Source organism: Hesperophylax consimilis, chromosome 13 (genome assembly GCF_061612785.1).
Source record: "Hesperophylax consimilis isolate HC1 chromosome 13, BYU_Hcon_1.0, whole genome shotgun sequence".
NCBI classification, from domain to species: domain Eukaryota; kingdom Metazoa; phylum Arthropoda; class Insecta; order Trichoptera; family Limnephilidae; genus Hesperophylax; species Hesperophylax consimilis.
Window position 1 is genome coordinate 28,445,039 of NC_142848.1, and position 26,702 is coordinate 28,471,740.

The window sequence follows — 26,702 nt, forward strand, 5'->3', positions numbered from 1 at the left end:
GTTGGAAAGTTTGAAAAGTTTTAGATATCATGAAAAGTTTTAGATATCATTTGAAAAAAAAATCGATCGTCTAAGGGGCTAAATGAGTTGTTTTAAAATGAATTCAAGAGTAGACCCGGCACCAAAAGTTTTTGTGATTCACCATTTTCCCATCCAAGCAATTTCATAGTTGGCTAGAAGATTTTTCTTCTGGCACTAGTTAGTTGGGGGTCCGTGTGCAGTCGAGTGTGAAATTGTCTTGTTACCAATTAAATGTGTCGCGACAGTACCAACTTTACAGTAGCGGGCATTCGTAGGTACCGACACTTCCAACTGTGCCACTTGTACTGCCCTACTTCTTGTGCCTATGATTGTTCGTTCCCCCGCTGCAGGAATGACGCTTATCCTAAGTGATGCCCTGAACGACGGCGTCGGAAATGCTAATAAATATAAAGTGAAAAGGTCTTAAGCACTGTGCAATCTTCTGAGGAGCCCAATTTTATTTTATATTGAGGAATTAAATTAGCCTTGGGACTTTTGTTTATTATTTGTCTTTTCAATTGATGACAAAAGTATACTTACATGATATAGCATTAAAACATCCTACTTCTCGCTGTATTTTCATATACAGGGTTTTCCAATAAGAGGTGTTATTTTGAATAGCCCGCTATTTCGGTAGATGTTACTTTTGAAGCTGTCATTTTTTGACATTTGACAAGTAGAAACTACGCCAATAATAAAAATGGAACGATACACGCTTCAACGCATTGAAATTATTAAAATTCACTTCAGTGAATCAAATTCAAATCATCTTTAGTGATGAGGCCCATTTCCACCTCGGTGGCTACGTAAACAAGCAAAAAACCTAAAAATCGGTAAACCCAAGAGTTATTGTTGAAAAACCTCTCTATCCTCAACGTGTGACTGTTTTTGGTGCGGTTTATGGTCCGTCAGAGTAATTAGACCTTACTTTTTCGAAAATGAGGCTGGAGCAACAGTTACGGTGAATGGATTGCGCTATTAATGATTTTTTATGGCCGGAATTGGACGATATTGATCTGGACAACGTTTACTTTCAACAAGACGGCGCTATGTGCCACACAAGCAACGAAACCATTGATCTTTTACGATTGAATATCAAAATAACACCTCTTATTGGAAAACCCTGTATTAGTGAAAAATTACTATAGATAGATTTTTTAAAAAGTAACAAATTTGCTCTAAGTGTAGGAACTAAGGTATGTCCAAAAGTATGAAAGGGACTATCGAGCATGTAATACAGGGTGTCCGGAAATTTGTAGCGGGAAACTGGTAAATCTAGCATTTGTAGTCGATTTTGTGGTATAACTTTTATAGATTTGAGCTTTCATTTTTGAGGAAATCGCATTCAAAGTTTTTGGGTCAAATTTAAAAAAAAAACGGTAGGTAGGGGTATATCAACTGTTTAAAAAGCAATCGATTTGTTGTGGATTCTATATGTGATGTAGACTAACCAGTTTCCCGCCAGTACTACGAGTATTCGGACACAGTGTATGAGCGTAGGACAGGTTGCCATCATTACTTGTAACCTCGTCAGTAGTAGTAATTATGTCAACTGACATACCAAACACCAATTTCATTCCACACATCCATCATCAAGCAATTTATTACATAATGAAACGACATTTTCTACGATAAATTGAAATCGTTGCATGATGATTCGGGATTTACTAGAAGGATAAGGCTGTTGAGAAACCTCATATCAATTAGACTTGAAAATTGTATCTCCATGAATTCCTACGTTGCTCAGTGGAAACTGGTCAGAAGTTGACGGGAACTGGATGATTAACGAAGAGGGGATCGGTTCATTATTGCTTGCTGGATTAACGGAAACATTTTCTCCTATGATTATGGCCATAGAAAATTCTGAATTGTCCATCACAAAAGATGCCTCGGAAGTCAGTGGAAGTGACAGTGTTGCGTTTGGTAGTTTAACACATATACCAATGGGGCCAACATAAGTAAAATATCAAATGAAAGAAAAAAATCGCGAAAATATTTGCGGCGTGCATCTGTCAAAGTCGAAGATTAAACGTTTCAAATGTAAACAATTGGGAAATTACCGGAATCAGTGCACAAGTACAACAAATTCCAAAGAAAAGGATCGAAAACAGACGAATGTGTTTAGTGCTGTCTTTTCCTAAGCGGCTATACAATAAATGTGACTGGTGTGTTGACTCGGAAGCTACTGTTACAAGTCGACAACAAATGAATACTGGATCGTAAATGCGTCTTACGAACACTGGACGAAGGAAATTATTATAGCGAACGAGAACAAAGTGTCCGTTAAATGTTCCGATAGCGTGCAAATTACTACTTGTACAGAGAAATGCAACTTTGATATGACAGTAGAAGAGGTTATATGTCTTCCGTAACTCACAACAAATTTTCTGTCAGTGATTCAACTAATAAAGAAAGGTAACAAAGTGATCTTAAGAGAGAGTGGGTGTGATATCTACAACAGAGGAAGAGTCTCGGTGGTTACAGCTATATTAGTTAATGGGGTATATAAATTAAATATACCAGTACACCTGTCAGCTGCAGCGATGGTAATCAATGAGATGTCCCATCGAAGACAAGGTCATGTCGATAGTTCCTATAGCACTTTCAAGTATTGAGGCTGAATACATGGCAATTACAGAGGGTTGTTGGAAGCTGTGAATCTCATTAAATTGCAGAATGAGATAACTGAACAGATGTATACAATTAACTTATATAACGACAATCGAAGCCCTCAAAAGTTATCAGGAAATCCTGTATTCCATAACAGATCAAAACATATCGATGTGCGCTATTATTATTGTAGAGGATTAATTAGTAATAAAATTGTTAAAATTAATTATATGCCAGCAGACATACTTACTAAAAGATTAGCTTCAGTGAAACATTATAATTTTTTTAAATGTTAGGCATCGTAACTGTTGTATTTTAATGTGTAAGAATATCTGTATTTTGAGAGTGGGGTCTTATAATATGCTCAAAATACCATGTCTTTAGGTACTTAATGGTGTAAACTTGTCTATGATATGAAAAAAAACCTCTTCCGTTTTTCAGCCTAGCCAATCACGTTGTTTCATTCAGAACTTAATTAATGTCATATAACAGTAGTTAAGTACATTATTTTATTTCAATTAATAATTCTTCATTTGAAATGTGAATTTCTTTCGTTTAAATTTTGACAGATGTCGTAATTTTCAAGTTTAGTAACAATATTCATTCAAAAGGTAAATTTCTTATCGTGTCATCCCGATGCTAATATTTTTATAAATACTTTCAGCTTCATAAATTCTACAATTATAATATCCCGTGATTTTTTCGGGTCTGCGCTAGTTATATTATAACGTGCTGCGTCGCTCTATAGAAAATTAAAAAGACCAATATATAAGAATTTTTAATTCAACAATATAATATTTGACTGGATATCAGCCCTTGGGGTGATTGATTGTACACGTAAATGGCTATATAAATTGTTTCTGACACTATGCTTTTTTTAAATACTGTTTTAAAAAATCTTCAAAAAAATTCTTTATTTTGCGAGTGACAGTTTTACTGTGTGTAAAAGTGTGGCGAAGCAAATGACAAACGATCTATGAAAATAAATTATAGCGAAGTCAAACAAAATAAACACAAAAACAATAAATCAGTCTCTTAGTAAAACAGAAGATTGATTAACCACTGGTTAAAGACGAGAAAAAACATCGCAGATCCTAGCGATTGGGATAAATTTACCCAGGTTTAAACATAACACTGGGTTCAACACAAGCAAATGTTTGATCAGGAGAGATTGTGCCTACTTTTGGCACACGGACACACCCACAACACACTTCAGTAGCATCATCGCACCGGTGCAGTGTGTTGCGAGTGCATAATCTGTGTGGACAAACAACATAGCAATACAGTTCCTTCATATCGTGGCTGGAACCTGTAGTCTGTAGCCTGCAGCCTGCAGCCTGTAGACTGTAGTCTCGTCTACTGTTTTGTACCCATACACCTACGGACAGGAAAATATATATTGGAAATTTCCAACGGGACAATGCAAGCTGTCTAGGATTAGCATTATAGAAAAGTTTTGTAGTAAAAGGAAAATACGTACGTAGGTACGATATTTCTAACAGGGGGACGATAAAAATGCTTTCTCATCGGTAGACATGGAAATGGTAAAGCTTACGTTTCATTCACATTTTTTATTGATTCTTTTAATAAATGTAACCTTTGATAAAAAATGCAATTATTTCTCTTATAAAGCGTTAAAAATAAAGTTCGAGTAATTAACACAGAATACATATTGAATCATCTTTTTGCGGAAACTACCACTAATTGTGCACATAATGTAAACAAGTGCATTCGACTCATGGAGTAGGTACTTAAAAAAATTACTAAGATGCTTTTAGTTTCGAACCATCTTGATGTTGCTATTTAAGCCCCCGCATATCCAATTTCTACCTACTTATAACAAGTTTATCGTTGACTCCTCAAGTTTTTAAGATCCAAAAAAAAAAAAAATTTTTTTGAAGATACTATCTATACATTTGTTATGCCGAAGTGTATCTTTAAATGCAACTAAAGACATTTTTCGATAGATTTTTGCTCTATTTCAAACGAGTCTTCTATGTTTTATTAAATATTTTTTATCACATCATTTTCGCTTAATTGTCATCGTTTTTTAATATTAGCGCGCTTCCTCTAACATTCGTACTTACATATCTCCCTTTCAAACCAACTTTGAACGCTTACTAAGGGGCCTTAACGTAATTTAAACTATTGCAGCGCCCACATAATTATGTTGCAACAACTACAGCCCGGAAACTTCCCAGTTCCTTTCAGCGGTTGATTAAGATTTAGGACCAACGAAAAAAAAACAGTGATGTGTGGAAATGGAAGCTCGCTCCGGCGGGACAGGGCAAAGATCCACGGGAACCAAATGGCGGTGGCGGGTTTTGCCCGGGAAGATTACACTTCTGCATGTTATAATAATGGATAGCACATCGCGTAAACGGAAATCGTTTGGCCATTTGTGATTTTTAAATTTCACTTGCGACGGCGCAACGCCTTCGAAGGAGGAGGTCGGGATTAAAATATGCACATATCTCGGAAATCATGATCAAGCATTTTGGGATCTTGTTGCACTTTCTGTAAACATTGGCAAAGTGATTATAAAAAAACTCATTTTCCATAAAACAATGATGCCTGCTAAACGTTTATTGTAATCCTTATATTCTTTAGATTGTATATTTCTTTTAAATTCATATTTGACAATTTTTAAAATTATGTTTAATATACTTTATTTTCAATTGACCATGGTGATCGAAAAATTATCAAAGAGTGTAATAATATCTTCGGTAATAAACAATGCACTGAATAAATAAATTTAAAAAAATAAAAATCGATGGGATTAGGATATACAGGGTGTATCGGCAAGTACCCGACAAACTTTAACCAGCTATTCCTCAGCACATTTGGAGTAAAAAATGTTATTGGCGCTTTGCTGTCCGTTAACATTTTTTTTCCATTAAAAACAAAAAATAAATAAAAAATCCACACTCCGTCACTGTCATTTGCCTTGTTTCTCGCGTTCAACAGCTGTTATTAGCAAGTGCGTCAAAAAGTGTCCTCGCTCTTTCGTACGCACTAAATAATAATAGTTAAAAATGAGACGAATGGTGCTGTGCCATTTCGTTGTGATTGTAAAAGCGCGCCAACGTAGGTACGTACGTACATTATTCAACGAAACTCGAACAAAATATTGCCAGACGGGTTTTCAAACTTTGACAAAGGATAAAACATTGGTGACATGTGGTGAAAATATGAATAGTAATTTTTTTATTAAAAAAAAAATGTTACCGGACAGCAAAGTGCCCATAACATTTTTTACTCCAAATGTGCTAAGGAATAGCTGGTTAAAGTTTGTCGGGTACGTGCCGATACACCCTGTATAAGCGCATAATATTAATTATTATTATTTAAAATAATTATTTAATACTTAACCATTCGTCAAACAAAGGGTTGAGTATTGGAGAGTTAGAAGGATTTATGCTTGCCATTCAGGATAGAGTCATTAATACCAAAAATTATAGGAAGCATATAATCAAAGATACAAATCAAATTGATGATTTATGTAGAGAATGTTTGGCTTTTCCGGAAACTTTAGAACATATTATATCGGGATGTTTTGTATTAGCGCCGTCCGAGTATACATTTAGGCATAATCGAGTTTTAAAAATAATTCACCAAAGTTTGGTAATTAAACATAACTTGATTGCCGTAATATAATACCATATTATGAACACGAATCAAATTCATTTGTAGAAAATGTATTTTATAAAATATATTATGATAAAACTATACTAACAAACCGAACGTTTAGTAATAATAGACCCGATATAGTTTTACATGACAAAAATTAAAAAAAAACTTATGTCATTAATGTCGCTATTCCAAATTCCTGCAATATTCAAAAATGTGTTTCTGAAAAAATAAGAAAATAAACAGATTTAGGAAATGAGATTAAAAGAATTTGGCATTCATGAACTATAAAAATATTATTATTTGTTATTTCGGCTACTGGCATTATACCTAGCTCTCTCATAAAAAATTTAGGCGTACTAGATCTATCAAAAAAATTACATATAAAAATGCAAAAATCAGTAATTTTAAATACATGTAGGATTACGAGAGATTTTTTAAATATTTGTGTTGAGGGATCAGTAGGATTTATAGGCCCTGTTAGGAGTTCTACCGAGCCGAACCATCTGATATGAAAATATCTGGAGTCGGTGAATTATTTTCCCATTTGATCTCTGGTGATTTGACGTGTTGTTTTTGTATTGTTTTGTATTTATTTTGCTTATATAATGCACTTGCATAATGTTGATTGACTAGATGATCATTTGTGGAAAAGTGTGTGGAAGGGTTTAGTTTTTCCTATGGGGAAGATTTAAGCCGGACATAAAATCGAAAAAAAAAATTACTTAAGATTTTAAAATATAAGATTTTAAAAATATTTATACTGAGGGATCAGTAGGATTTATAGGTTCAGTTAGAAGTTCTACCGAGCCGAACCCTCTGATATGAAAATATCAGGAGTCGGTGAATTATTTGACAAGTAAAAATATTTCACCAACAAATGTAGATATAATATGTCTCGACGCCATCTAGTGGAAAATTTAGCACTAACAAAGCCTTTCCTACAAAAATAAAGTTGGTTGTTTACAGGTTAAAAAATATAAAAGTAGTAATTGTTCATTGGAGTACTAGTACATATTGAATTATTTGGCGAGTTGGAAATAAGCCGACATAGCTCAGTGGTTCAGAGCACCTGACCGGACATCAGAAGGTGCAGGTTCAATTCCCGTCAGCGGTATTTATTTTTACTCGGGAGATATTTTCAATTTGTATTGATATTTCAGGCGACTAATTATTGCTTATAAGAATTAACGATATTTTTTGCAAACTAATTATGTCTCCTTATAGCTTGCTAAGAATAACCAGTGTTGTTAACCCATTAAAAATCGAGCTTATCCTATCGGCAAGTTCCGTGTCGGGGTGTAACCGACAGCCAACTTAATAAATATACCCAAGGGCGTCAGAAAATAGGATAAACCTTCTCCCGAATCTTCAAAACTGTCTTGCCTTGTCACCAAAAGCATTCACGCATTCCTTCAGGGTTTATCAGCGCGTACTCGAAAGACTTTAGCCAGGTCGAGAAAATACAGAAAATACAGAAAATGCAAAAAAAAAAAAAATTACGATACCTCTATATGAGAGAGTTTGGTTTTTACCCATGGCTGTTTCCAACAGCATTTATCTCGGGAATGCTGAATATCTGCAGCCTTAGTTCCAGACGGGACGTCGCATTATTGTTGATGGCTTACAAGCTTCTGAATGGTTTACTATCAATTCCAGACATTCTGTCAAAAATAGGACTTTATGTCCCGGATAATTTCACGAGAGGCCGCCAACACAGGCTTTTAATTCTTCCCAGGTCCAGAACTAACTTACCAATGGTGATGCCCCTGGGAAGACTCGCTAGGTTAATTAACTCCCTTCCAGCTAACTTGGATATTTTCCATATGTCCTACAACGACTTTAAGCGCGAAATATTGTATTTGTTCTAACTGTATAGGTACTTATGTATAATTTTTTTTCCATATTTTGTTTACCGCTTTTGCATATGTTTTAACTGTATACTTATGTATAAAATTTTCTTCCATAATTTGTTTACCGCTTTTGCAATGTATTGGTTTTTGTACTGTTTTTGCAAATAAATAAATAAATAAATAAAAATAAATAAATAACTGAGAATATTTAGAATAAAAAATGTAGCTGTCATTTTGCTGTCTGATGACATTTTTTTTCAATTTCAAACAAAAAAATATGTTTCCATCATACGTCGCCACAGTGTGATCAAAAATATGTTTCCATCATACGTCGCCACAGTGTGATCAAAAAATATATTTCCATCATACTTCGCCACAGTGTGATCAAAAAATATATTTCCATCATACTTCGCCACAGTGTGATCAAAAAATATATTTCCATCATACTTCGCCACAGTGCGATCAAAAAAAATGTTTCCATCATAAGTCGCCACAGTGTGATAAAAAAAATGTTTCCATCATACGTCACCACAGTATGATCAAAAAATATGTTTCCATCATAAGTCGCCACAGTGTGATAAAAAAAAATGTTTCCATCATACGTCGCCAGAGTGTGATCAGTGTGAGGCGAGTGATAGATAAATTTTTATTTTTTATTTTTTGGAATAACTTTTGAAGGTTATACCCATCAATGTAATATATCATTGAATAAGAAGATAATACTAACAAACGAAACATCAAACAGAACAAAACACAGAAAAATAAAAAGGTAACAGTCTCAACTGGGAATCGAACCCAGGATCTCTGTCTTACCGGGACAACGCTTCTAACCACTCAGCCACTGGGAGTTAATTATTTTACATAATTTTTTCGATCTCATATTTCCAGACATTCTGAATTTACAATATGTCTCCGTGGTCGAGGGGTGAGGCTCTCGACTAGCAAGCTGGAGGTTGCGGGTTCAAATGTCGGCGTGCGCAAGAAAATTTTATTTTTTTAATTTGCGATATTTCTCAATTTACTAACTCATTTAAAATAATATCAGTATATTTGCGGCACGTTCCAGAATGGGAGATACTTTCAGTATCGCCCTGGTGTAAGTAAACCATTCATAATTGAAACGTTGCTTGAAATGACTTTGACCGTGTTTGGTGACCAGATTTGAATAGCCAAGTACTTCCCTACATTCGTCTTCTCCACCTGCTTCCCCTCCCTACCACCTTCAGCTTCAAAACATACCCAAATCAGGGATGCAATAGTCACACTGGCTCCAGGCGATTGGGAGCAGTTGGGACTCGCGTGCGGTTCCACCACAGACATATGAATATATAGACTAGAAATTAAAGGTGAGGGGTAAAATCAACTGTTGAAGAACGAAGGGGGTAAAGCTGACTGTGATTCGTTAATAAATCAATCTGACAGTATATAGGCATCTCGCATTATAATATCACCATTTAGTTCTTAAAAGTAAAATCTGCTTTTGAATGAATAGACATTTTTACATGGGAGCGCAAATTACTCGCCACGAACAAATTTGCGAAGTCCAAATTCGGCAAAAAAAAATTCTTCTATTTTCAGAGTCGAATATCTTGTTTACGTATTTAGTTAAGACACTTTTATAAGTGTTCATAATTTACTTCCCAGTAACAACGATGCGCACACTTGGGAATCGCTACATTCGACCAATGTTGGAGGGTTGTCACAACCGCTATGTTCCTATTAATAATAAAATATTGAAATCTTTAAGAAAGAAAAGTAAAACAACTAAAAAAACAAATGAAATTATATACACGCAGTTTTTACCAGCGATTCCTAAGAGTATTTGGAGTAAAAAGTTGGACATCATTTTGCCTTCCGATGACATTTTTTCAATTAAAAACAAAAAACATGATTTTCTATCGCACATCGCCACTCGGTACAACCTAGCGCATTAAGTGATATGCACTCCTTCTCGTTCCAGCAGTACCGTACATACGAAACAAGCGCGTACCAACACGTGGTACCTAAAGCGCAAAAGGCAAAGGCACATCCCTGATTCTTATGCACACGGCTTTGTATTTTGCGTCCAGATGTATCTCGATGTGATAGTATATGTTTCTTCAACTGATCCATATTATACGATGTGAATAAGTAAGCTTAAAATAATGCTTACATATGGAATGTAATACGACAATTGGGTTTATTCTCTTTTTCACATCTATTTTTCCAAGTTTTCATATCACAAGCCACCATTTTGCCGTGGTATTTCGTAAAATGCCTCGACCATAGCTCGACGCTAGTTCGAACAAGAATGATGACGTCACATTCTCAAGATTCACGGGAAGCCATACGCGAGCCCAGCCGGCTCCAATGGAACCGGTATGGGGAGTGGGGAATAATACGCTTTTAATCATTTAGGGCAGGTCTACTAATATTCATATGTATTGGTTCCACATAAAAAAATATTATTTTTTTTACATATTTTTTGAATGAATACAAAGTTTGTTTGTAACCTAGATAGTGTATCGGATTCAGAGTTGAGACCGTTAGTTTTTTTTTTATTCTGAGTCTTGTTCTGTTTCATGTTTCGTTAAGATTCATTAGTATTATCTTTTGCTTCAATGAAATATTTTTTTGTTTTTAATTGAAAAAAATATGTGATCGGACAGCAAAATGAAATCTAATGTTTTTTACTTCAAATATGCACAGGAATATCTGGTTAAAGTGTTTCGGGAAGTGCTGATAAACCCTGTAATATCTAGGTAACACTGTATAGCTAATTGAAGTAGGACTTTCTGAGACTGGCGATGATGTGTTTTCCTACAAATGGCGGGCCAGATGTCAATCCTCGCTGGGAAAAAATACACACTCGGGTCTCGGGAATCAGCGGGAGACAATCTTCGTATGGAGCTTCCCAACATTTGTTCCGGGAAATGTTGTTTCAATAAAATTTTGTTACTGTTTTTTTTTCTACATTGACCCCACACAGGAAGCCTTGAGGAAAATAATTTCCCTGAGGGCCACTTCATCTTTTGGGATGTGTGTGGAGCGTCTTTTTTAAGGAAATACATTTTTAATACATTTCTTCTACAATGATCTATGTTATTACAAACTATATATGGAGATAATATACAGTACAATACTTACCTGGTAGGTCACTTGAGATTAACACTAAATTAACATTAACTAATTAGATACAGAATTTAGGACATAATTAGAACATTGGATATAACTGGACTTTCTCTCAGGAATGGTATATTTAATTTAAGGGTATGACATCTTAAAAAGGTAAGTTTTTAGTTTAGACCTGTATTCTGTTGGACTTTTTATGGATCTTAGTTCCGGGGGGAGTTTATTCCAAGCCTTCGGCCCAGATACTCCGAAAGCGCGATCACCAAACTTAGTATTTGGCTTGCGCTGAAGTTCCATCAGTCTGCCTACAGTTGATGATGTTGTTGATTTAAGAGTTGACTGTCTCAGACCAGTGTTTTACGGAACGCATAGTTCAGAGATGTAGGGTGGGGCCATTTCATTGATGGATTTAAACACCATCCAGCACAATTTGTACTGGATTCTTTCAGGGCACTTGATACAGTGAAGGTTACGAAGGTGTTCTGAAATGTGCGAATATTTTGAAACCCCGGTTATGAGCCGTAATGATCATCCAATTCCAATAAACATCATTGATTTCATGCCTTGTTCCATCCCTACGCGTATAATCACCCAAATCCAACAAATATCATCAATTTCGTTTCGTTCTCAAGTTCATATACAGTCCATTATTCATAGTCATCTAAAACTGTAATTCGTAAGCAGTTTCGGATTCGCAGAACACAAACAATTATGATTCTAAATTCTCTAACCAAACATATTATTATTATACATAAGGGTCATACAATAAGATTCTAACCCCGATCAAAGTGGTCCAGAAGCTAATCCTCAAGAAACCTTTCACGTATCCAACAGAAACGCTAATTACAGATTTCGGGGTGCCCCGAGTACAGGATATATTCGAGAAAAATGCAATTATCCAAATTTATAAAGATAATATAATCAAAAAATTTGAAACCCACCTATCTAAAAGATATCAATACAATATCAAAATTCCAAAATGTAATACCAAACAAATGCAAAATAACTATACCTATTTAGGAATTAGTAATAGTAATAGTATTTCAACAACCTTCCGATTGAAATAAATAAATTAAAGGATATTAACATACTTACACTAAAACTGAAGTTTCACTTTCAGAAATAATTAAATAAATAATTGCCTGTTTTTTCCTTTATTGATATTTATTATCAGTCTATACTAATCTCCACTGTATTTCGATGTTGTCTCTTTATATATTGTTCCTATTATATATATTTACCTGTAGCATAATGGTATTCTATTTTTCTTATAATTAGTGTAACTCTCTCACCAAGCACAAGAACAAGTTTCTTCATTGGTGAGATTGCGAACATAAATATATTTTGTTATGTAAATATATTTTTTATGTACTCATATAACATCCTGTACCCACTTATATATATTAAAAAATAAACATTATTAGTATCGTTATTCAATGATACTAATAATGTATATTTAAAATAATATAATATTCAAAGCATATTTTTTCGTGTCATGAAACGTTTGACATCCACTTGCCTAATGTCATGACCAAAACAAGCTTAAGCAAAAAATAGTAATTCATTCAATTGGCAGAAATTCCTCTGTTCATCAGACGCGTGACAGATGAAGTCGGATAAAATTATACAAATACTATAGGGACCGACGACTCGTGGACGATCTGAGCATATGTGTGTGAATATACCCGACAGCCCATACACGACGTCGTCCCCGTGCGTCCGTATAGGCAGTCTGACACACTGAAGTGAAAAACCGGTAGAAGAGTATTGTGGGCGTGTCCGTGAACCCGAATTAGGTGAAAATTTTTTGAACGTATCTATCAAGCAAAAGTTGAAAATTAATGCTCGGACAAAAATGAGTATTGCTAATTTATTAAGAATCTCTTACTGCTGGGAAACGGTTAAAAACGGGGTTGCAGACCATAACGAATGAATTAACAGGTTTCCTGATAAACTTTTAGTAAATGACGAATATATTCATGAAAATCCTAATATTTTCGCATTTCGTCATTATATAATATATTATCAAGGCAAATGCAAATGCAGGTTCATGAACGCGTGTTCCAATACATTAGGAATTTACTTCAAGTTTACCAGGAAACGGCCTGCAATCCCGTTTTTAACCAAATTACCAATAATTTGAGGAGATTCTTGATAAATTAGCAATACTTATTTTTCTCCGTGTGCAAATATTATTACGGTGAGATTGACTCCTAATTTTTTTGATGAAAATATTCTAAATTAGTTCATCGATTTCTTCAAAAATGACGATGTTATGAGCTTTCAAACTTAACATGCGTAAAATGTATGCAGTGGTGTCTCGTGACGAGACACGATTCAGTTAAATACAATTAATAATTCGAACGGCAGTGCTGCAGTGCCGCCGCGCAAGTACTGTGATGTCACACGTTTTCCAGCCAGCCGCAAATATCAACATTTTCCAAAAATTCCAAAATTCTGTCCTCAACATGCTCTTATTAATATGATACATGCGTAAAATTTTTTAAATCTTATTGCAGGAGACAACCTCATCGAAATCTATTGCCCCTTTCTACTGCTAAAAAATTCTGTCCTCAACATGCTCTTATTAATATGATACATTCGTAAAAATTCTTATGAATATATCATATTAACACATTCTTTGCGTGAAACGAGAAAACTCGTCATACGCCTTTTTATAGTAAGACGCGGGAGACGAGTTTACTCGTTTTGTTACGCAAAGCGGCGAGGAGCGGGAAACTTGTAAACAAGGGATTCTAAATGGGAGCGGGGTCATGTGTTTTCTATTGCCGGCGGTACCCGATCTATCTACCTGTCAATACAATGAGTTTGAAACACAACAAAAAAATAAAAACGTCGTCGCGTATGTTACGCTCACAAACTACGCAGTGAAACGCGGTAAATGTGCAAGTTTTGCAATGTGCCACTGCATAAAGGAAAGTGTTTCGAACGCTATCACACTAGTAAGGACTATTAGGTTTATAGTTTTTTTTTATACGTTTTGAAAATTTCTAAATAATTTTGTGATTTTGTATGAATAAATTTCGATATGTTATTTCGATTGTAAAATACTGTGATTCCCAAGAAAGTAGAAAGTTTTTGTTCATAAAAAAGGAATTACACATAGATACATTGCTAAGTAAATAAATAGAGACACCTTTTTAAAGTAAAACACTGAAAGTTTCATCGAAAAATATCAAATAGATCATAAGATATGAATATTTTGCGGAAAGTCTAATTTTGGCGCTAAAATTAAAAAAAAACACCCGTGCTTCTTTTTTTTTTATTTTTTTTATGTGACACCTCACAAGAGTGTCCCTGCCTGTGCAGTGCACAGACAGGGGAACTATGTCACCACCCGGTTGGGCGGCGTTGTGAGGCGGAGTAAGGTAGGGGCTGTAGGAAGGGATTTGTTAATGCGGGCCTTGAAGAGGCTCGGATTATAGGAGGGAGGAAAAACAGATGCCGGTAGCTCGTTCCACATACGAGCCGACTTACACAAAAACGAGTCGTAAAAACGGCCCGTTCTCATGAAGCCAACGTCAACCGTGAACGGGTGTTCAGTTCGTGTCCGTCGAGTTTCGCGCACGTGCACCGGTGCATCAGGAATCAATGCTGCTAGCTCCTTGGAGCAGGCTCCATTGAAATACCTGTAGAACAGACACAGCATGCCTACATTGCGTCTATGCATCAGAGAAGGCAATCGGTCTGTTAACAACGGATTGTCAATCAGACGGATCGCTCTCCTTTGCACAGACTCAAGCAGGTTTATCAAGTATTTTGGGGCACCAGCCCAAAGGTGGCTCCCAAATTCAATAGTTGGGCGGACTTGAGACTTGTACAGGGTCAGCAGCTGGTCACTGCTGAAGAATCTCCTAGCCCTGTACAAGACGCCCAACTTTTTGGAGGCCTGATTTACTCGGGCTTCTATGGATCCCCGATACTTGAGCTGGTCTGATATAGTAACTCCAAGCATTTCAATGGAGTCTTTATTGGGGAGAGTGCTCCCATCAAATTGCACCAGACAGTCATTGATCTCCCTCTTTGCCGAAATCAGACACGCTTGGGTTTTTGAGACGTTGAAACTGACCAAGTTGGCCTTACCCCAGGCACGAACCATCTCTAGGTGGTGGTTAATTTTTCGTTTCAAAACTTCCCGAGCTGTTCGGACATCATAGGTGGAAGGGGGCCTGTCAAAAAGATAACCCTCGTGAACGGTGCTGTCATCAGCGTAGCAGTGAATTGGTGCACATTCAACGAGATCGTTGATGTGCAATAAAAACAGCGTCGGAGACAGCACAGATCCTTGTGGCACCCCCGCATTGATTTGGTGCGGTGAGGAAGAAGAGCCGTCAACCACGGTTTGAATTGTTCTTCCCCTCAGAAAGTCCGCAATCCAACTATGCAGGGTTGGGTGGATCCCATACGATGGTAATTTCCCGATAAGCGCCCGGTGCCAGACTCTGTCAAAGGCTTTGGAGATATCCAACCCAACGGTTTGGGTTTCACCAAAACGTTCCATGTACCGCCCCCAAATATGCGTTACATATCCGAGTAGATCGCCACACGATCGGTTTCGACGAAATCCATATTGCCGATCGCTTAGGATATTGTTATTCTCGAGATATGTGAGCAATTTGTTGTTAACCACCCTTTCTAATACCTTCGAGAGTATGGAAGTGATGGCTATGGGGCGGTAGTTAGAAGGGTCGGAACGGTCCCCCTTTTTTGGGATTGGGTGGACGATTGCCTTTTTCCAAAGATCTGGCACCTTTCCACCTTTGAGAGAGAGCCTAAATAATTTCGCGAGCACTGGAGTCATTTCTGCAGAACACCTCTTGAGGACCAGGTATTCCGTCCGGCCCACTGGCTTTGTCGACTTTCAGCTCGTTCAAGACTCGGAGAACCTCTCTGTTCCGGATCTTCGGTTCCTCCATTTGAAAACCGCAGTGCGGAATGGAAGGGGGAGTCTCTCCGTTATCTTGAAGAGTTGAGTTTTCCGCGAAAATTTTGCCTAATAATTCAGCTTTCTCACGGGACGAGTTAGCCAGCCGACCATCAGGCTTGGTCAGAGGTGGGAAAGTGGTTCTGCAGAAATTTCTTCCGATCGAGCTAGCGAGTGACCAGAAAGCACGGCTACCAGTGGGGCAGTCAGCCAGCTTTTTCGCAATTCTCTGGTCGTGATCGCTCTTAGCTCTATTTAGAACTCTCTTACAATCCCTTGCCCGTTTTCGGTATTCCGAAAGGTTATTCATGGAGCTAATCTTCCGGAGTGCATTCGCCCCCAATTGGGCGGTAAAATGCCCGACCATATAGTGTTAATATGACACATTCGTGAAAAATATGCGATTTCATTGCAGCAGACAACCTCATCGAAATCTATTACCCCTTTATAGTGCTGAAAAAAATTGTTGGTTGGATTAGGTTAACTGCCTCGAATCCTAGGAGATCTACATTGATACAGTGTGGAAAGGATCAATGTGGTAATGGACTATCTGAGGCGTAACGGTCTTATGTAAAATTGACGACACCATTCTTCTTTCAAATCTGTATCGATCACACTGCTAGGGATTTTCTGTTCAGTGATCTGACAGAAGTGACAGTTATGAGAGAGGGTTTTCACAGGCCTAGGTAAATAAGCTTCTCAAGTAAAGACGACACTGATACAGGTTTAATGATCGTAATTACACGATCCGTTTAAAACATGCAGAGTTTGCCAAATAGTTATGATGACAAAATAAAATTGTAAACACGTATTTAGAAAGAGATTTCTCAAAGGGGACATATTTAAATACATCAAAATGTTCTTCAATACTTTTAAATTAAAAAAAAAACGTTAATGCTTTTGGTCAGTTGAATATTTATAGCCCTTGAGATGGAAATAAAAGCGAGAGTTTTGTATTAAATGTTTCTTTAGGCATGTTATTTAGTAAAAAAAATAACTAAGGTTGGGATATTTCAACGATTTTATTTAGACATACAAGACTAAAGATCAGCTCTATTTAATCGTCTAAGACTTTGAGGAAACGCCGACATCATGAAAAATGACTTTTTCAATTTCAATTTCTTAGCTTACGAGTTGGGACTTTTAATATAAAAGCTCTACAAATTGGTCGAACTTATCGAAAATATTATGATTTTTTTTTATTAATTAAACTTGACAACAATAAAAAAATATATATATGGCTTGGTAACCTAGAAATCCAGCATTAAAAACCAACAAAAACCTTAAAATATCCGTAATGGTTAATAATGTTCGTAATAATAAATAAAATTTCCACAAGTTGTGTTGAATTTTAAGTATCAAATATTATGGGCGTCACATATCAAAACTGTCGCATTTTTAAAACTAAAACTACAGAATGACCGTGCCACGTTTGAATTTGTGGCAGTTGCAAAAGTCCCATAATATCTTCATTTGAAGTATCAATGTATGTCAAAAGCGGACATTTTGAAAAAGAGGAACCGGAATTTATATGTCTCCTTAACCGACTTAAGATTTGTTTATATTTTTTATTAGTGCAGTAGTTATTTAGGGCGAGTTAGAATCAAGTAATGTGCAGATTTAGTCGAAGCAAGTCGATTAGTTCAGGTTTACGATCAACAGCTGGTTTCAAACCCCCCAATTTTCCCAACATCAAAGGCAAACTACCAGCCAGCTTCAAAGGCAATCATCGTCGCGTAGGAGGCAGCGGGGGCTCGATTCTCCGATCCAGGCCGGTCGCTATTGTCATCGAAAGTACATACATTGGTCGAATTTCTTATTCTCGAGTATCGTCGAAGGTACAACATACTTCGCGCCAACCGTCAAACATCTTTCCACACAACGAGTGGGTCGAACCAGTCGATACCAGCTTGTCTTCGACGGCTGTCAAAATCTAGTATCTAAGGTTAATATACAATCATAACCATTCCGCTTCCCGCGCGCTCTTCAAGCATTGTTTATTTTTTTTAAATGCTTTATAATGGCTGATTTACCGGCGATGTTGGCTGCATTTTCAATTTGGGAAGGCGGGTTTGGGTTTTTACGTTGGTAATTTAGCAGGGGTGCCCAGGTATCAGGTGAGGTGTGTCCAGGATGCGCCTGTCCACCATCAGCGTGGCATGCCAGATCAGGAGAGGTGGTTTGGGGAGACCCTTTGACCTCTCCAAGTGGTCTCTCGACGCATAGCCTTACGCCGCAGTGGGGGGGATATGTCCATATTTACACACAAGCCCTGCTTATTTATGGGGGTACATCAAATACTTATATTATGTAATTAATAACTGTACTATATTCAATATTGTGTAATGTAATTCATGTATCTTTTTTTACTAATAAAAAAAATATATATATGTCCGTCGTTCCTGCACACACTGATCCTTAGATTCCTACCCAACCCTCATACCTTTTGCCTTCCCAGAACTTCCTCTCATTCCTTTTCCCGAAACATCAAAAACGTCAGAAACATAGACAATATTCACGGGGCTGCCGATATAATCCTTTCTTCAACCCTTCCGACATTCAAGAATATGTGTAAATAAAACATTCGACAAAGTTCATCGAGACGACAGGTAATTTTTCGTTCGTAAATAACTCTTGATCGCTATTGGAGAATCGAGCCCTTGGAACCGTGTGTGATATCACATATATGCAAGATAATGCAATATTAGGGAAATCTGCACCTTATATAGTGTAATTTTAGTTCCAAAATAATATTAAATACATATATTAGTATCTTGGTCATAATACGAGGAAAATAACGATGTTAAACATAATCATTGAGACTATCACGTTTTGTACGCCAGATAACTGCAATGTGCGTTTATATAATATTGAATTGCAAAAAATCTATTGCATTTGGAGCTTTAATGATTTCAGCAGATAAAGATCTCACATTTATCTGCAGGAAACGACGTAAAAATCGATTTTGGCGAATTGTGGTTTGCACGCTTTCTGCATAAATACGTCCAGTTGATAATCCAGGCGAAGATTTATGGAAGACACTGCATTGTTTGGCGTAAAAATCCACGTGCGGGTGAAACCTGCAGGGCGAAGATTGCCATGATGACAGCCAACCTTCGATATGAGATGGTACCAAATAAGAACTACAAATAAAATTGTAACAATATAAAAACATGATAGAAAAAATAAATTTAACTTCCGTTTCAACTCAGAATAAATTAGACATAATTAAAAAAAAATACATCAACCACGTGGGTTGTGGCCCTATATATAGGAAAATAACTTCTCTCAAGGCTTGTGTCATCATTGGTGTAACCACGTGGGTTGTGGCCGTATATATATAGGAAAATAACTTCCCTCACGGCTTGTGTCATCATTGGTGTAACCACGTGGGTTGTGGCCCTATATATAGGAAAATAACTTCCCTTGAGGCTTGTGTCATCATTGGTGAAGCTGTGTTTCGGGTCTTTTCTTGTTTAGGGAGTTCGAGGAAGGAAAAAGGTACGAGGGGTGAGTTACTTACTACTCGAGTATTCTCGCCGGGATTGCCCCGTGATATTGGGGTAAACTACCCTAGATACGAGGCTTGTATACTTGCTTGTTTTAATCATACTTACACCTGTAAATATTGTTTTCTTTCTTTATTATTTCACTTTAGATGTCAAACCATCAGGCGAACACATCTTAGTTTTAGAATTTTCCACCAGCCCGCCCTTCTGAATGGTGATCGTTCTCGTTTGGTAAAGATGACACTGACCCTAATTTTGTTTAAATACGCTTTTCGCTAAGGGTTGGGCGATCGCGATTATAATATAAAATGTGTTAAATTAAACGTGATTCATGCTGAAAAGGCTGAATCTTTCATTTATTTATTTGCATGCCGATAGTGGAGGGTGGCCGAAACCCCTACGTGCCACACAAGCAACGAAACGCATTTACTTTTTGATGCTTAAAAAAAACTTATTACTACTTACAGACTGAAAAAAACTCTGATGTGTACATAATTTGAGTTACCATGAATGTAAGTATGCATACATTATTTCGTACTAACAATCGTGCATGTAAGGACAGGAGGGTCTAGAATCGTTTTAAAAATAAATGCAGAGTCCTGACGTCTGCAGCTAAGGAGGTTAAACAATTAGTTTTCTCTCACAGCCGTTGGAAAAGGGTGGGTCCCCTTCAAAGATATTAGAAGAACGAGATATGCTATGTTGGCCACCGGACCGTAGCCGGAGTACTACCTAATTAGGGTACTTTGAACGGTATCGGGACGTGTACGCACAGAAATCTGTTCTATGTATTAGTGCGGATACCTTAGCGCAAGCAAAGGTGTGCAGTAGTATTGGTGAACAAAACCGGCGACACTCGGCAAAACAATTCCACTCAGTACGAACTGCGCATAGCACATCTCGTTCTTCTAATATCTTTGGTCCCCTCCAATACTCGAGTATTGGTTTCTCAATAGTGATACTGAAAACTGACAACGGTTGCTTTATGTACACTGTAAGCGCGAAAGAGGAGAAGAAAATATTTAAACAATAACTAAGGGTAGCAGACAAGCTAGGCACCTACAAGGCTATGTATTGTAATCGTTAATTGCATCCAGAGTGAAGTGTTGTGATTACGCAGCAATATTCAACTTGTTTGGGAGTCATTTATAACCGTCAAAATAATGGACCGCCTTAATTGGTTGGCCAAGATAAAGCAACCCAAATGAGCCCAAACAATATTACTTCGGTGGAAAACTACCCCAAGAGACGGGGTGGATTGTTGGCCTCCCGAGGGGAACACGGAAAGGATGTTAAGGCTATAATAATAATAATAATAATAATAATGGGAAGAATTGAGTAGCTTCGTTTTTATGAAAAATCACACCGAGAAAAATGAAAATGGCAGATTTATTAAAATACGGTTAAAAACGGGATTGCAGGCCGCAGACTATAAGTATTACCTAATATATCGAAACACGTGTTCATGCACCTGCATTTGCCCTGAAAATATATAATGACGAAATGAGAAATATATTCATTTTTATGAACACGTTTTCCGACATCACGATGATACATTCCTTTTTTTACTAAAACTTTAACAAAAAAACTATTTCCTTTTCTGATTTTTCTGTTTCAGATTTTCGTTTAGAAATCACTAATATTGTCTTCAATATTTAAATATTACAATTTGAGGTTTTACTCAATAAAGTTATTCCGAAAAAAAAAAAAAACTATCAATTCATTCGTATAAAATCTAAAGAGATTTTTAATAAATTAGCAATATTTAATATCGGTATGTTTTTCCGTGCACCTACGGGACGCTCTCCTTTCGGAGAATTAAGAAAATTAGTTCTTAAGAATGAAATGGAAATGATTTATGATATGATCTATGATGTAAAAGGCACAATCTTAATTTATTTAATTATCGAAGAAACACTTTGTGGCTTGACATTGTTTGGAAGAAAAGATAAAATACTTTGTTTTAAACAATTTTATATTAACTCAGTTTATATTTCCATTGTCCTGAAGAAGGTTGAGTGCAACAGAAACCGGTCGACCTATATAACTCAATTAAGCGGTTTAACCCTTCCAGCGTTTGAGTCATATACGACCGGGCGTCCATAAATTGTAAAAGTATTTTTATATTTATTTTTATCAAGTGGAAATATGTAATTTTTTTGACGTTAGAAAGAGAAATAATAATTCTTTCCAGTATGCCTCAAAAATTTATTCTGGAATCCATTAATAAAATCCTAAAAATCCAAAATGAATAATTCATATTAAGCGAGGCTATCTTAACAATCGGTTTAACTTGAAATTTTTTTTTTTTTTTTTTGTTTTTTTTTTTTTTTTTAAATAAATTTAAAATAAATCAAATTTAATAATGTTATAATAATTATTAAGTTCTGCAAGTATTTCTGTTATTTTTACAGTTTTTTTAATGTGACAGCTGTTTCGGTTTTTGAGGCCATTATCAAACTGTCTTAACTGGGAACTTAATAATTATTATAACATTATTAAATCTCATTTATTTTAAATTTATTTAAAAAAATTAAATGGAGTTCTACGAATTAAACACCAAAACAAAAAATAAATATTGAAATTTTATATCTATTTTTTTAATAAATGAACGAGATAAAAGTGATGTGACAGTTTTCTTACGAATTCCCCAAACAAAACGAATGTGTTTTCGAAATATCGAAAAATTTTCTACGATTGGAGTAAAAAATTAAGTAAAAATGTGGTTAGCGTTTTTGACTACATTTTTTACGTTTGATATTAAAATTTTAGTATATAGAAAAAGTAATGTGTATTTTAAATGCATACACGGAAAAGATAATTTTTACCATTTTCTAAAAGAGTATTTGTTTGTACGGAATTTAAAAAATAAAGAATATATAGTCCATTTGAAATACACAGAAAACATTGCAAACTGAACAAAAGTGATGAACGTACTGAAGGGATAAAAAAAGTTTTTTTTTTCATTTATATTAGCTAATGTGTTTTGTGCTTCCATTTCGATGCTCGGAAGGTTAAAGGATGGAAGAAACTTGTAGGTTAGAGTTAAAATAATCATTTATTCCATAAATCAATAAACAAATTATTGACTGTACTAATTTCTACTTTATAGTATCACATACATATGTATTTAAATTGTTCTGGGCAGAGAGTCGAAGGCGTTCATAATCAATTCGTAAAAAAATATGAGTATGATTCTCCAACAGGAATCAATGAAAAATAGTCGCGAGATCGTATGAAATAAGCAAAATAAGGAAAATATACGAGTTTTATTAACTCTAAAAAACTCTAAAAAACTGCTAGAAACCTTAGAAAAAATTGGAATAAGAGGAAATGTGTTAAATTTATTTAAAGATTATCTTAGAAATAGAAAAATATGTACCAAAATAAATAATACTTTTAGTAAAACAAAGAATGTATCTGCAGGAGTTCCACAAGGTTCCATATTGGGACCTACACTATATATAATTTATGTAACTATAATGAAAAAACTTTTCTCTTTTGTTAAACATTTTGTATTTGCAGATGATACGGCATTGGTCATATCACATAAAGATCTAAAAATTGCAATTGAACTCATGCAAATTGACTTTAATCAACTTTGTAAATGGTCACATGATGCAGGACTATTAATAAATGCTAAAAAAACCAAAGTTATGCATATAAGATCACCTAATGCCAGATTTCAATTTAATCCTAATATTATTTCTCATAGTTTTAATTGCATCCATAAAAATATCCCGACTAATTGTAAATGTGAAAGCTTAGAATTAGTTACAGAATATGTCTATCTTGGTGTTACAGTAGATTGCTTTTTCAAATGGGACAAACATATTAAAAAAACCTGTAAAAGACTCAGATCAATTGCTGGCAGAATGTACACATTAAATTTTTTCCTATCAATTGAAACACTTAAAATAATTTATATGTCAATGGCAGAATCTATTATAAGATATGGATTAACCATATGGGGAAATACTAGTATAACCAATCTGAAACAAGTCCAAGTTGTACAAAACGCAATTGTAAAATTACTAGTCGTCCCTAATATTTTTAAACAGAGACATAATACACCGTTGCTGTTTCAGAGTGCCAAAATTTTACCTGTTAAGGCTATACTATGGCAAAAAATCATAATTCAGTATATATTTACCCCGCAGCATAAAGAAAAATTAGAACATAAATACAGTACTAGATTCACGCGCAATGACGGGTTAATAGTTCCGAAATTTAATAATAAATACGGACAGAGAACGTTTGAATACAACATACCGAAGATATTTAATTTATTACCTGACACTATAAAGCAATGTAAATCTATGAATAAGGTTAAATATATGGTGAAAAATTGGCTATCGGAAAAAAAATATTTATTTTAATATGTATGAAATATTGTATGAAAAAATTGTTAATTCTGTAGATATAAGATGTAAATTATAACTTTAAAAAAATGTATTTGAAACTAACTTTAAGCACCTGTTGACAAGCCAATTCAATCGGCTTAGCAGGACTTGTTTTTTGATATTATGTATTAACTATTTATTCAATAAAAAAAAAAAAAAAAAAAAATAAAAAAAAGTATTATGTCCTATTTGATTGGGCCTTTCTTACAACGTCTTACCTATATCTAAGTAATATTATTAAATACTTTCGAATACCAGTCAAGCACGTCGATTTCTTGAAAATCTCTTGTTCTGACCAAAATAACATTCATTTATAAGCATAAACATAAACTACATTATCGTAATATATCTGCTTTCAGTAGATATGAATGGAATAAGACAGGAATGTAATACAACTGTCACTTTTCTTTCCCCGAACACATTAAATTTTTAGTATCACCAAGACTCCACTCGGTAATTGTCATAAAATTTAAATGAATAGGGTTGGCCAAACTAAAATAAATTATAAAAAATTTTCACATGTTCGTTTATGATTTTCCCTGGAAAATAGGAATATAAAGCGAATAATTTTATTTTATATTCAATTTATTATATTATTAGAAAAACGGGTTATTTCACTACTGGTAATTAAAAGAAAAATGGGGGTGATCTTGCTTTTAACGGCACGCATAAATCAACCTGCTAATAAGCTTAAAGAAGAACGAACATATACTTTTTAAAGAAGGACATATACTTTTGTTGATCAAAATTAGAGGATGGCGGTAACGATCCATCGAAAAAAACTATGTAAAAATATAGAGCCTCATACTTCCCCACCTTCCTCCTCTCATCTCCTTTCCATCCCCACTACTTCAGCCTCACTGCATGTCTTAATTGGCGGTGCTATACGCGGAGATAATTAGTATCGCTAATTTATTAAGAATCTCTTCAAATTGCAAAAAACGGGAATGCAGGCCTTGAACGAATGAATAGACAGGTTTGCAGATAAAAATTTAATAAACATCTAATATACCTATTACGAACACGTGTTCAGACATCGTGATAATGTATTCAAAATTTACTAAAAGTTTATCAGGAATCTTGTTAATTCATTCGTTACAGGACTGCAATCCCGTTTTTAACCGAAACACCAATAATTTGTAGAGATTTTTAATAAAGTAGCAATACTCTTTTTTTTCTCAGTGTAGTCTCGCTAGCTCCAGACGGTTGGGAGTTGGGAGCAATCGGGTTTTGTGTAGTTTCACTAGCTCCAGACGGTTGGGAGTTGGGAGCAATCGGGTTTTTATGTAGTTTCACTAGCTCCAGACGGTTGGGAGTTGGGAGCAATCGGGTTCTGTGTAGTTTCACTAGCTCCAGACGGTTGGGAGTTGGGAGCAATCGGGTTTTGTGTAGTTTCACTAGCTCCAGACGGTTGGGAGTTGGGAGCAATCGGGTTCTGTGTAGTTTCACTAGCTCCAGACGGTTGGGAGTTGGGAGCAATCGGGTTTTGTGTAGTTTCACTAGCTCCAGACGGTTGGGAGTTGGGAGCAATCGGGTTTTGTGTAGTTTCACTAGCTCCAGACGGTTGGGAGTTGGGAGCAATCGGGTTTTGTGTAGTTTCACTAGCTCCAGACGGTTGGGAGTTGGGAGCAATCGGGTTTTGTGTAGTTTCACTAGCTCCAGACGGTTGGGAGTTGGGAGCAATCGGGTTTTGTGTAGTTTCACTAGCTCCAGACGGTTGGGAGTTAGTGAGAAAATTCCCTCTGTCAATAATTTGAAATGATGGCCTAGAAGCCCTAGAGCACTCTTAAACGGCGAAAACCAGAAAAAACTGAAAAAAAAGTCTCTTTTGTGAAAGCCCTGTACAGAGTTCAGTGACAAGTGATAAAATAGTTGCCAGAGGGAAACCGCGAAACACCCTCGTGCTCTATTCACGATAATAAATCATTAACGTTATTAACAATATTGCGGCTCTTGTTCCCACGCCGCGGATTTATTTACAGTCACACACAAACGCATGCGCGACATACTCATTTTATTATTTATATAGATACATAATAATGTTAAAAAGTGCAACATGAGCCGCGACGTACACAAATAGAAACCGCGAAAGCAGTCCGTTCATAAATTACAAGCCATCAGAAGATAAACACTTGTTTTCCGTGACTTTGCGAACATTTCCCCCAGGTTCTGGGAGTCTAGACTTCTGTTTACTCGACCTCCACTAATTGATGTTAATTATTTTTACGAAAACGGGAAGAAGGAACAGGAAGGTAGTGAAAACCGTGGGAATTTTGAATTTGGTTACAAGATTTAAAAATACTAGATGAAATACATTGCTACCCCACGAGAAGTTGTGGAGATTTTAGACTGCCGAAAACAAATTTTTCGAAAACCCAAAATAATCTCTATTTTAGAGAATAAAAATATTCAATGAACTACAGACGGATTTTAAAGAAGCAGGTATAAAGAATAAGTTTTAGATGTAGGAAATAAGTTGTTAATAATTCTAATTCTAAAGAAATCAACTAGGTGTGAATACCGTAAAAAGCGAATTATGTGTTTTCTTCAATTTAAATGTCAGTTGCAGTGATTTTAAAGATACAATTTCATGCAATAAACGATTATTTAAAACAGTAGC

The 26,702-nt window shown here is 35.6% G+C and overlaps 1 protein-coding gene across 1 annotated transcript in view; it reads right to left on the bottom strand.

Annotated features, from left to right (window-relative positions):
- LOC149418725 (uncharacterized) overlaps window positions 1–26,702 on the bottom strand; it is a 253,323-nt gene that overhangs the window by 177,018 nt on the left and 49,603 nt on the right. The window lies entirely within an intron of this gene.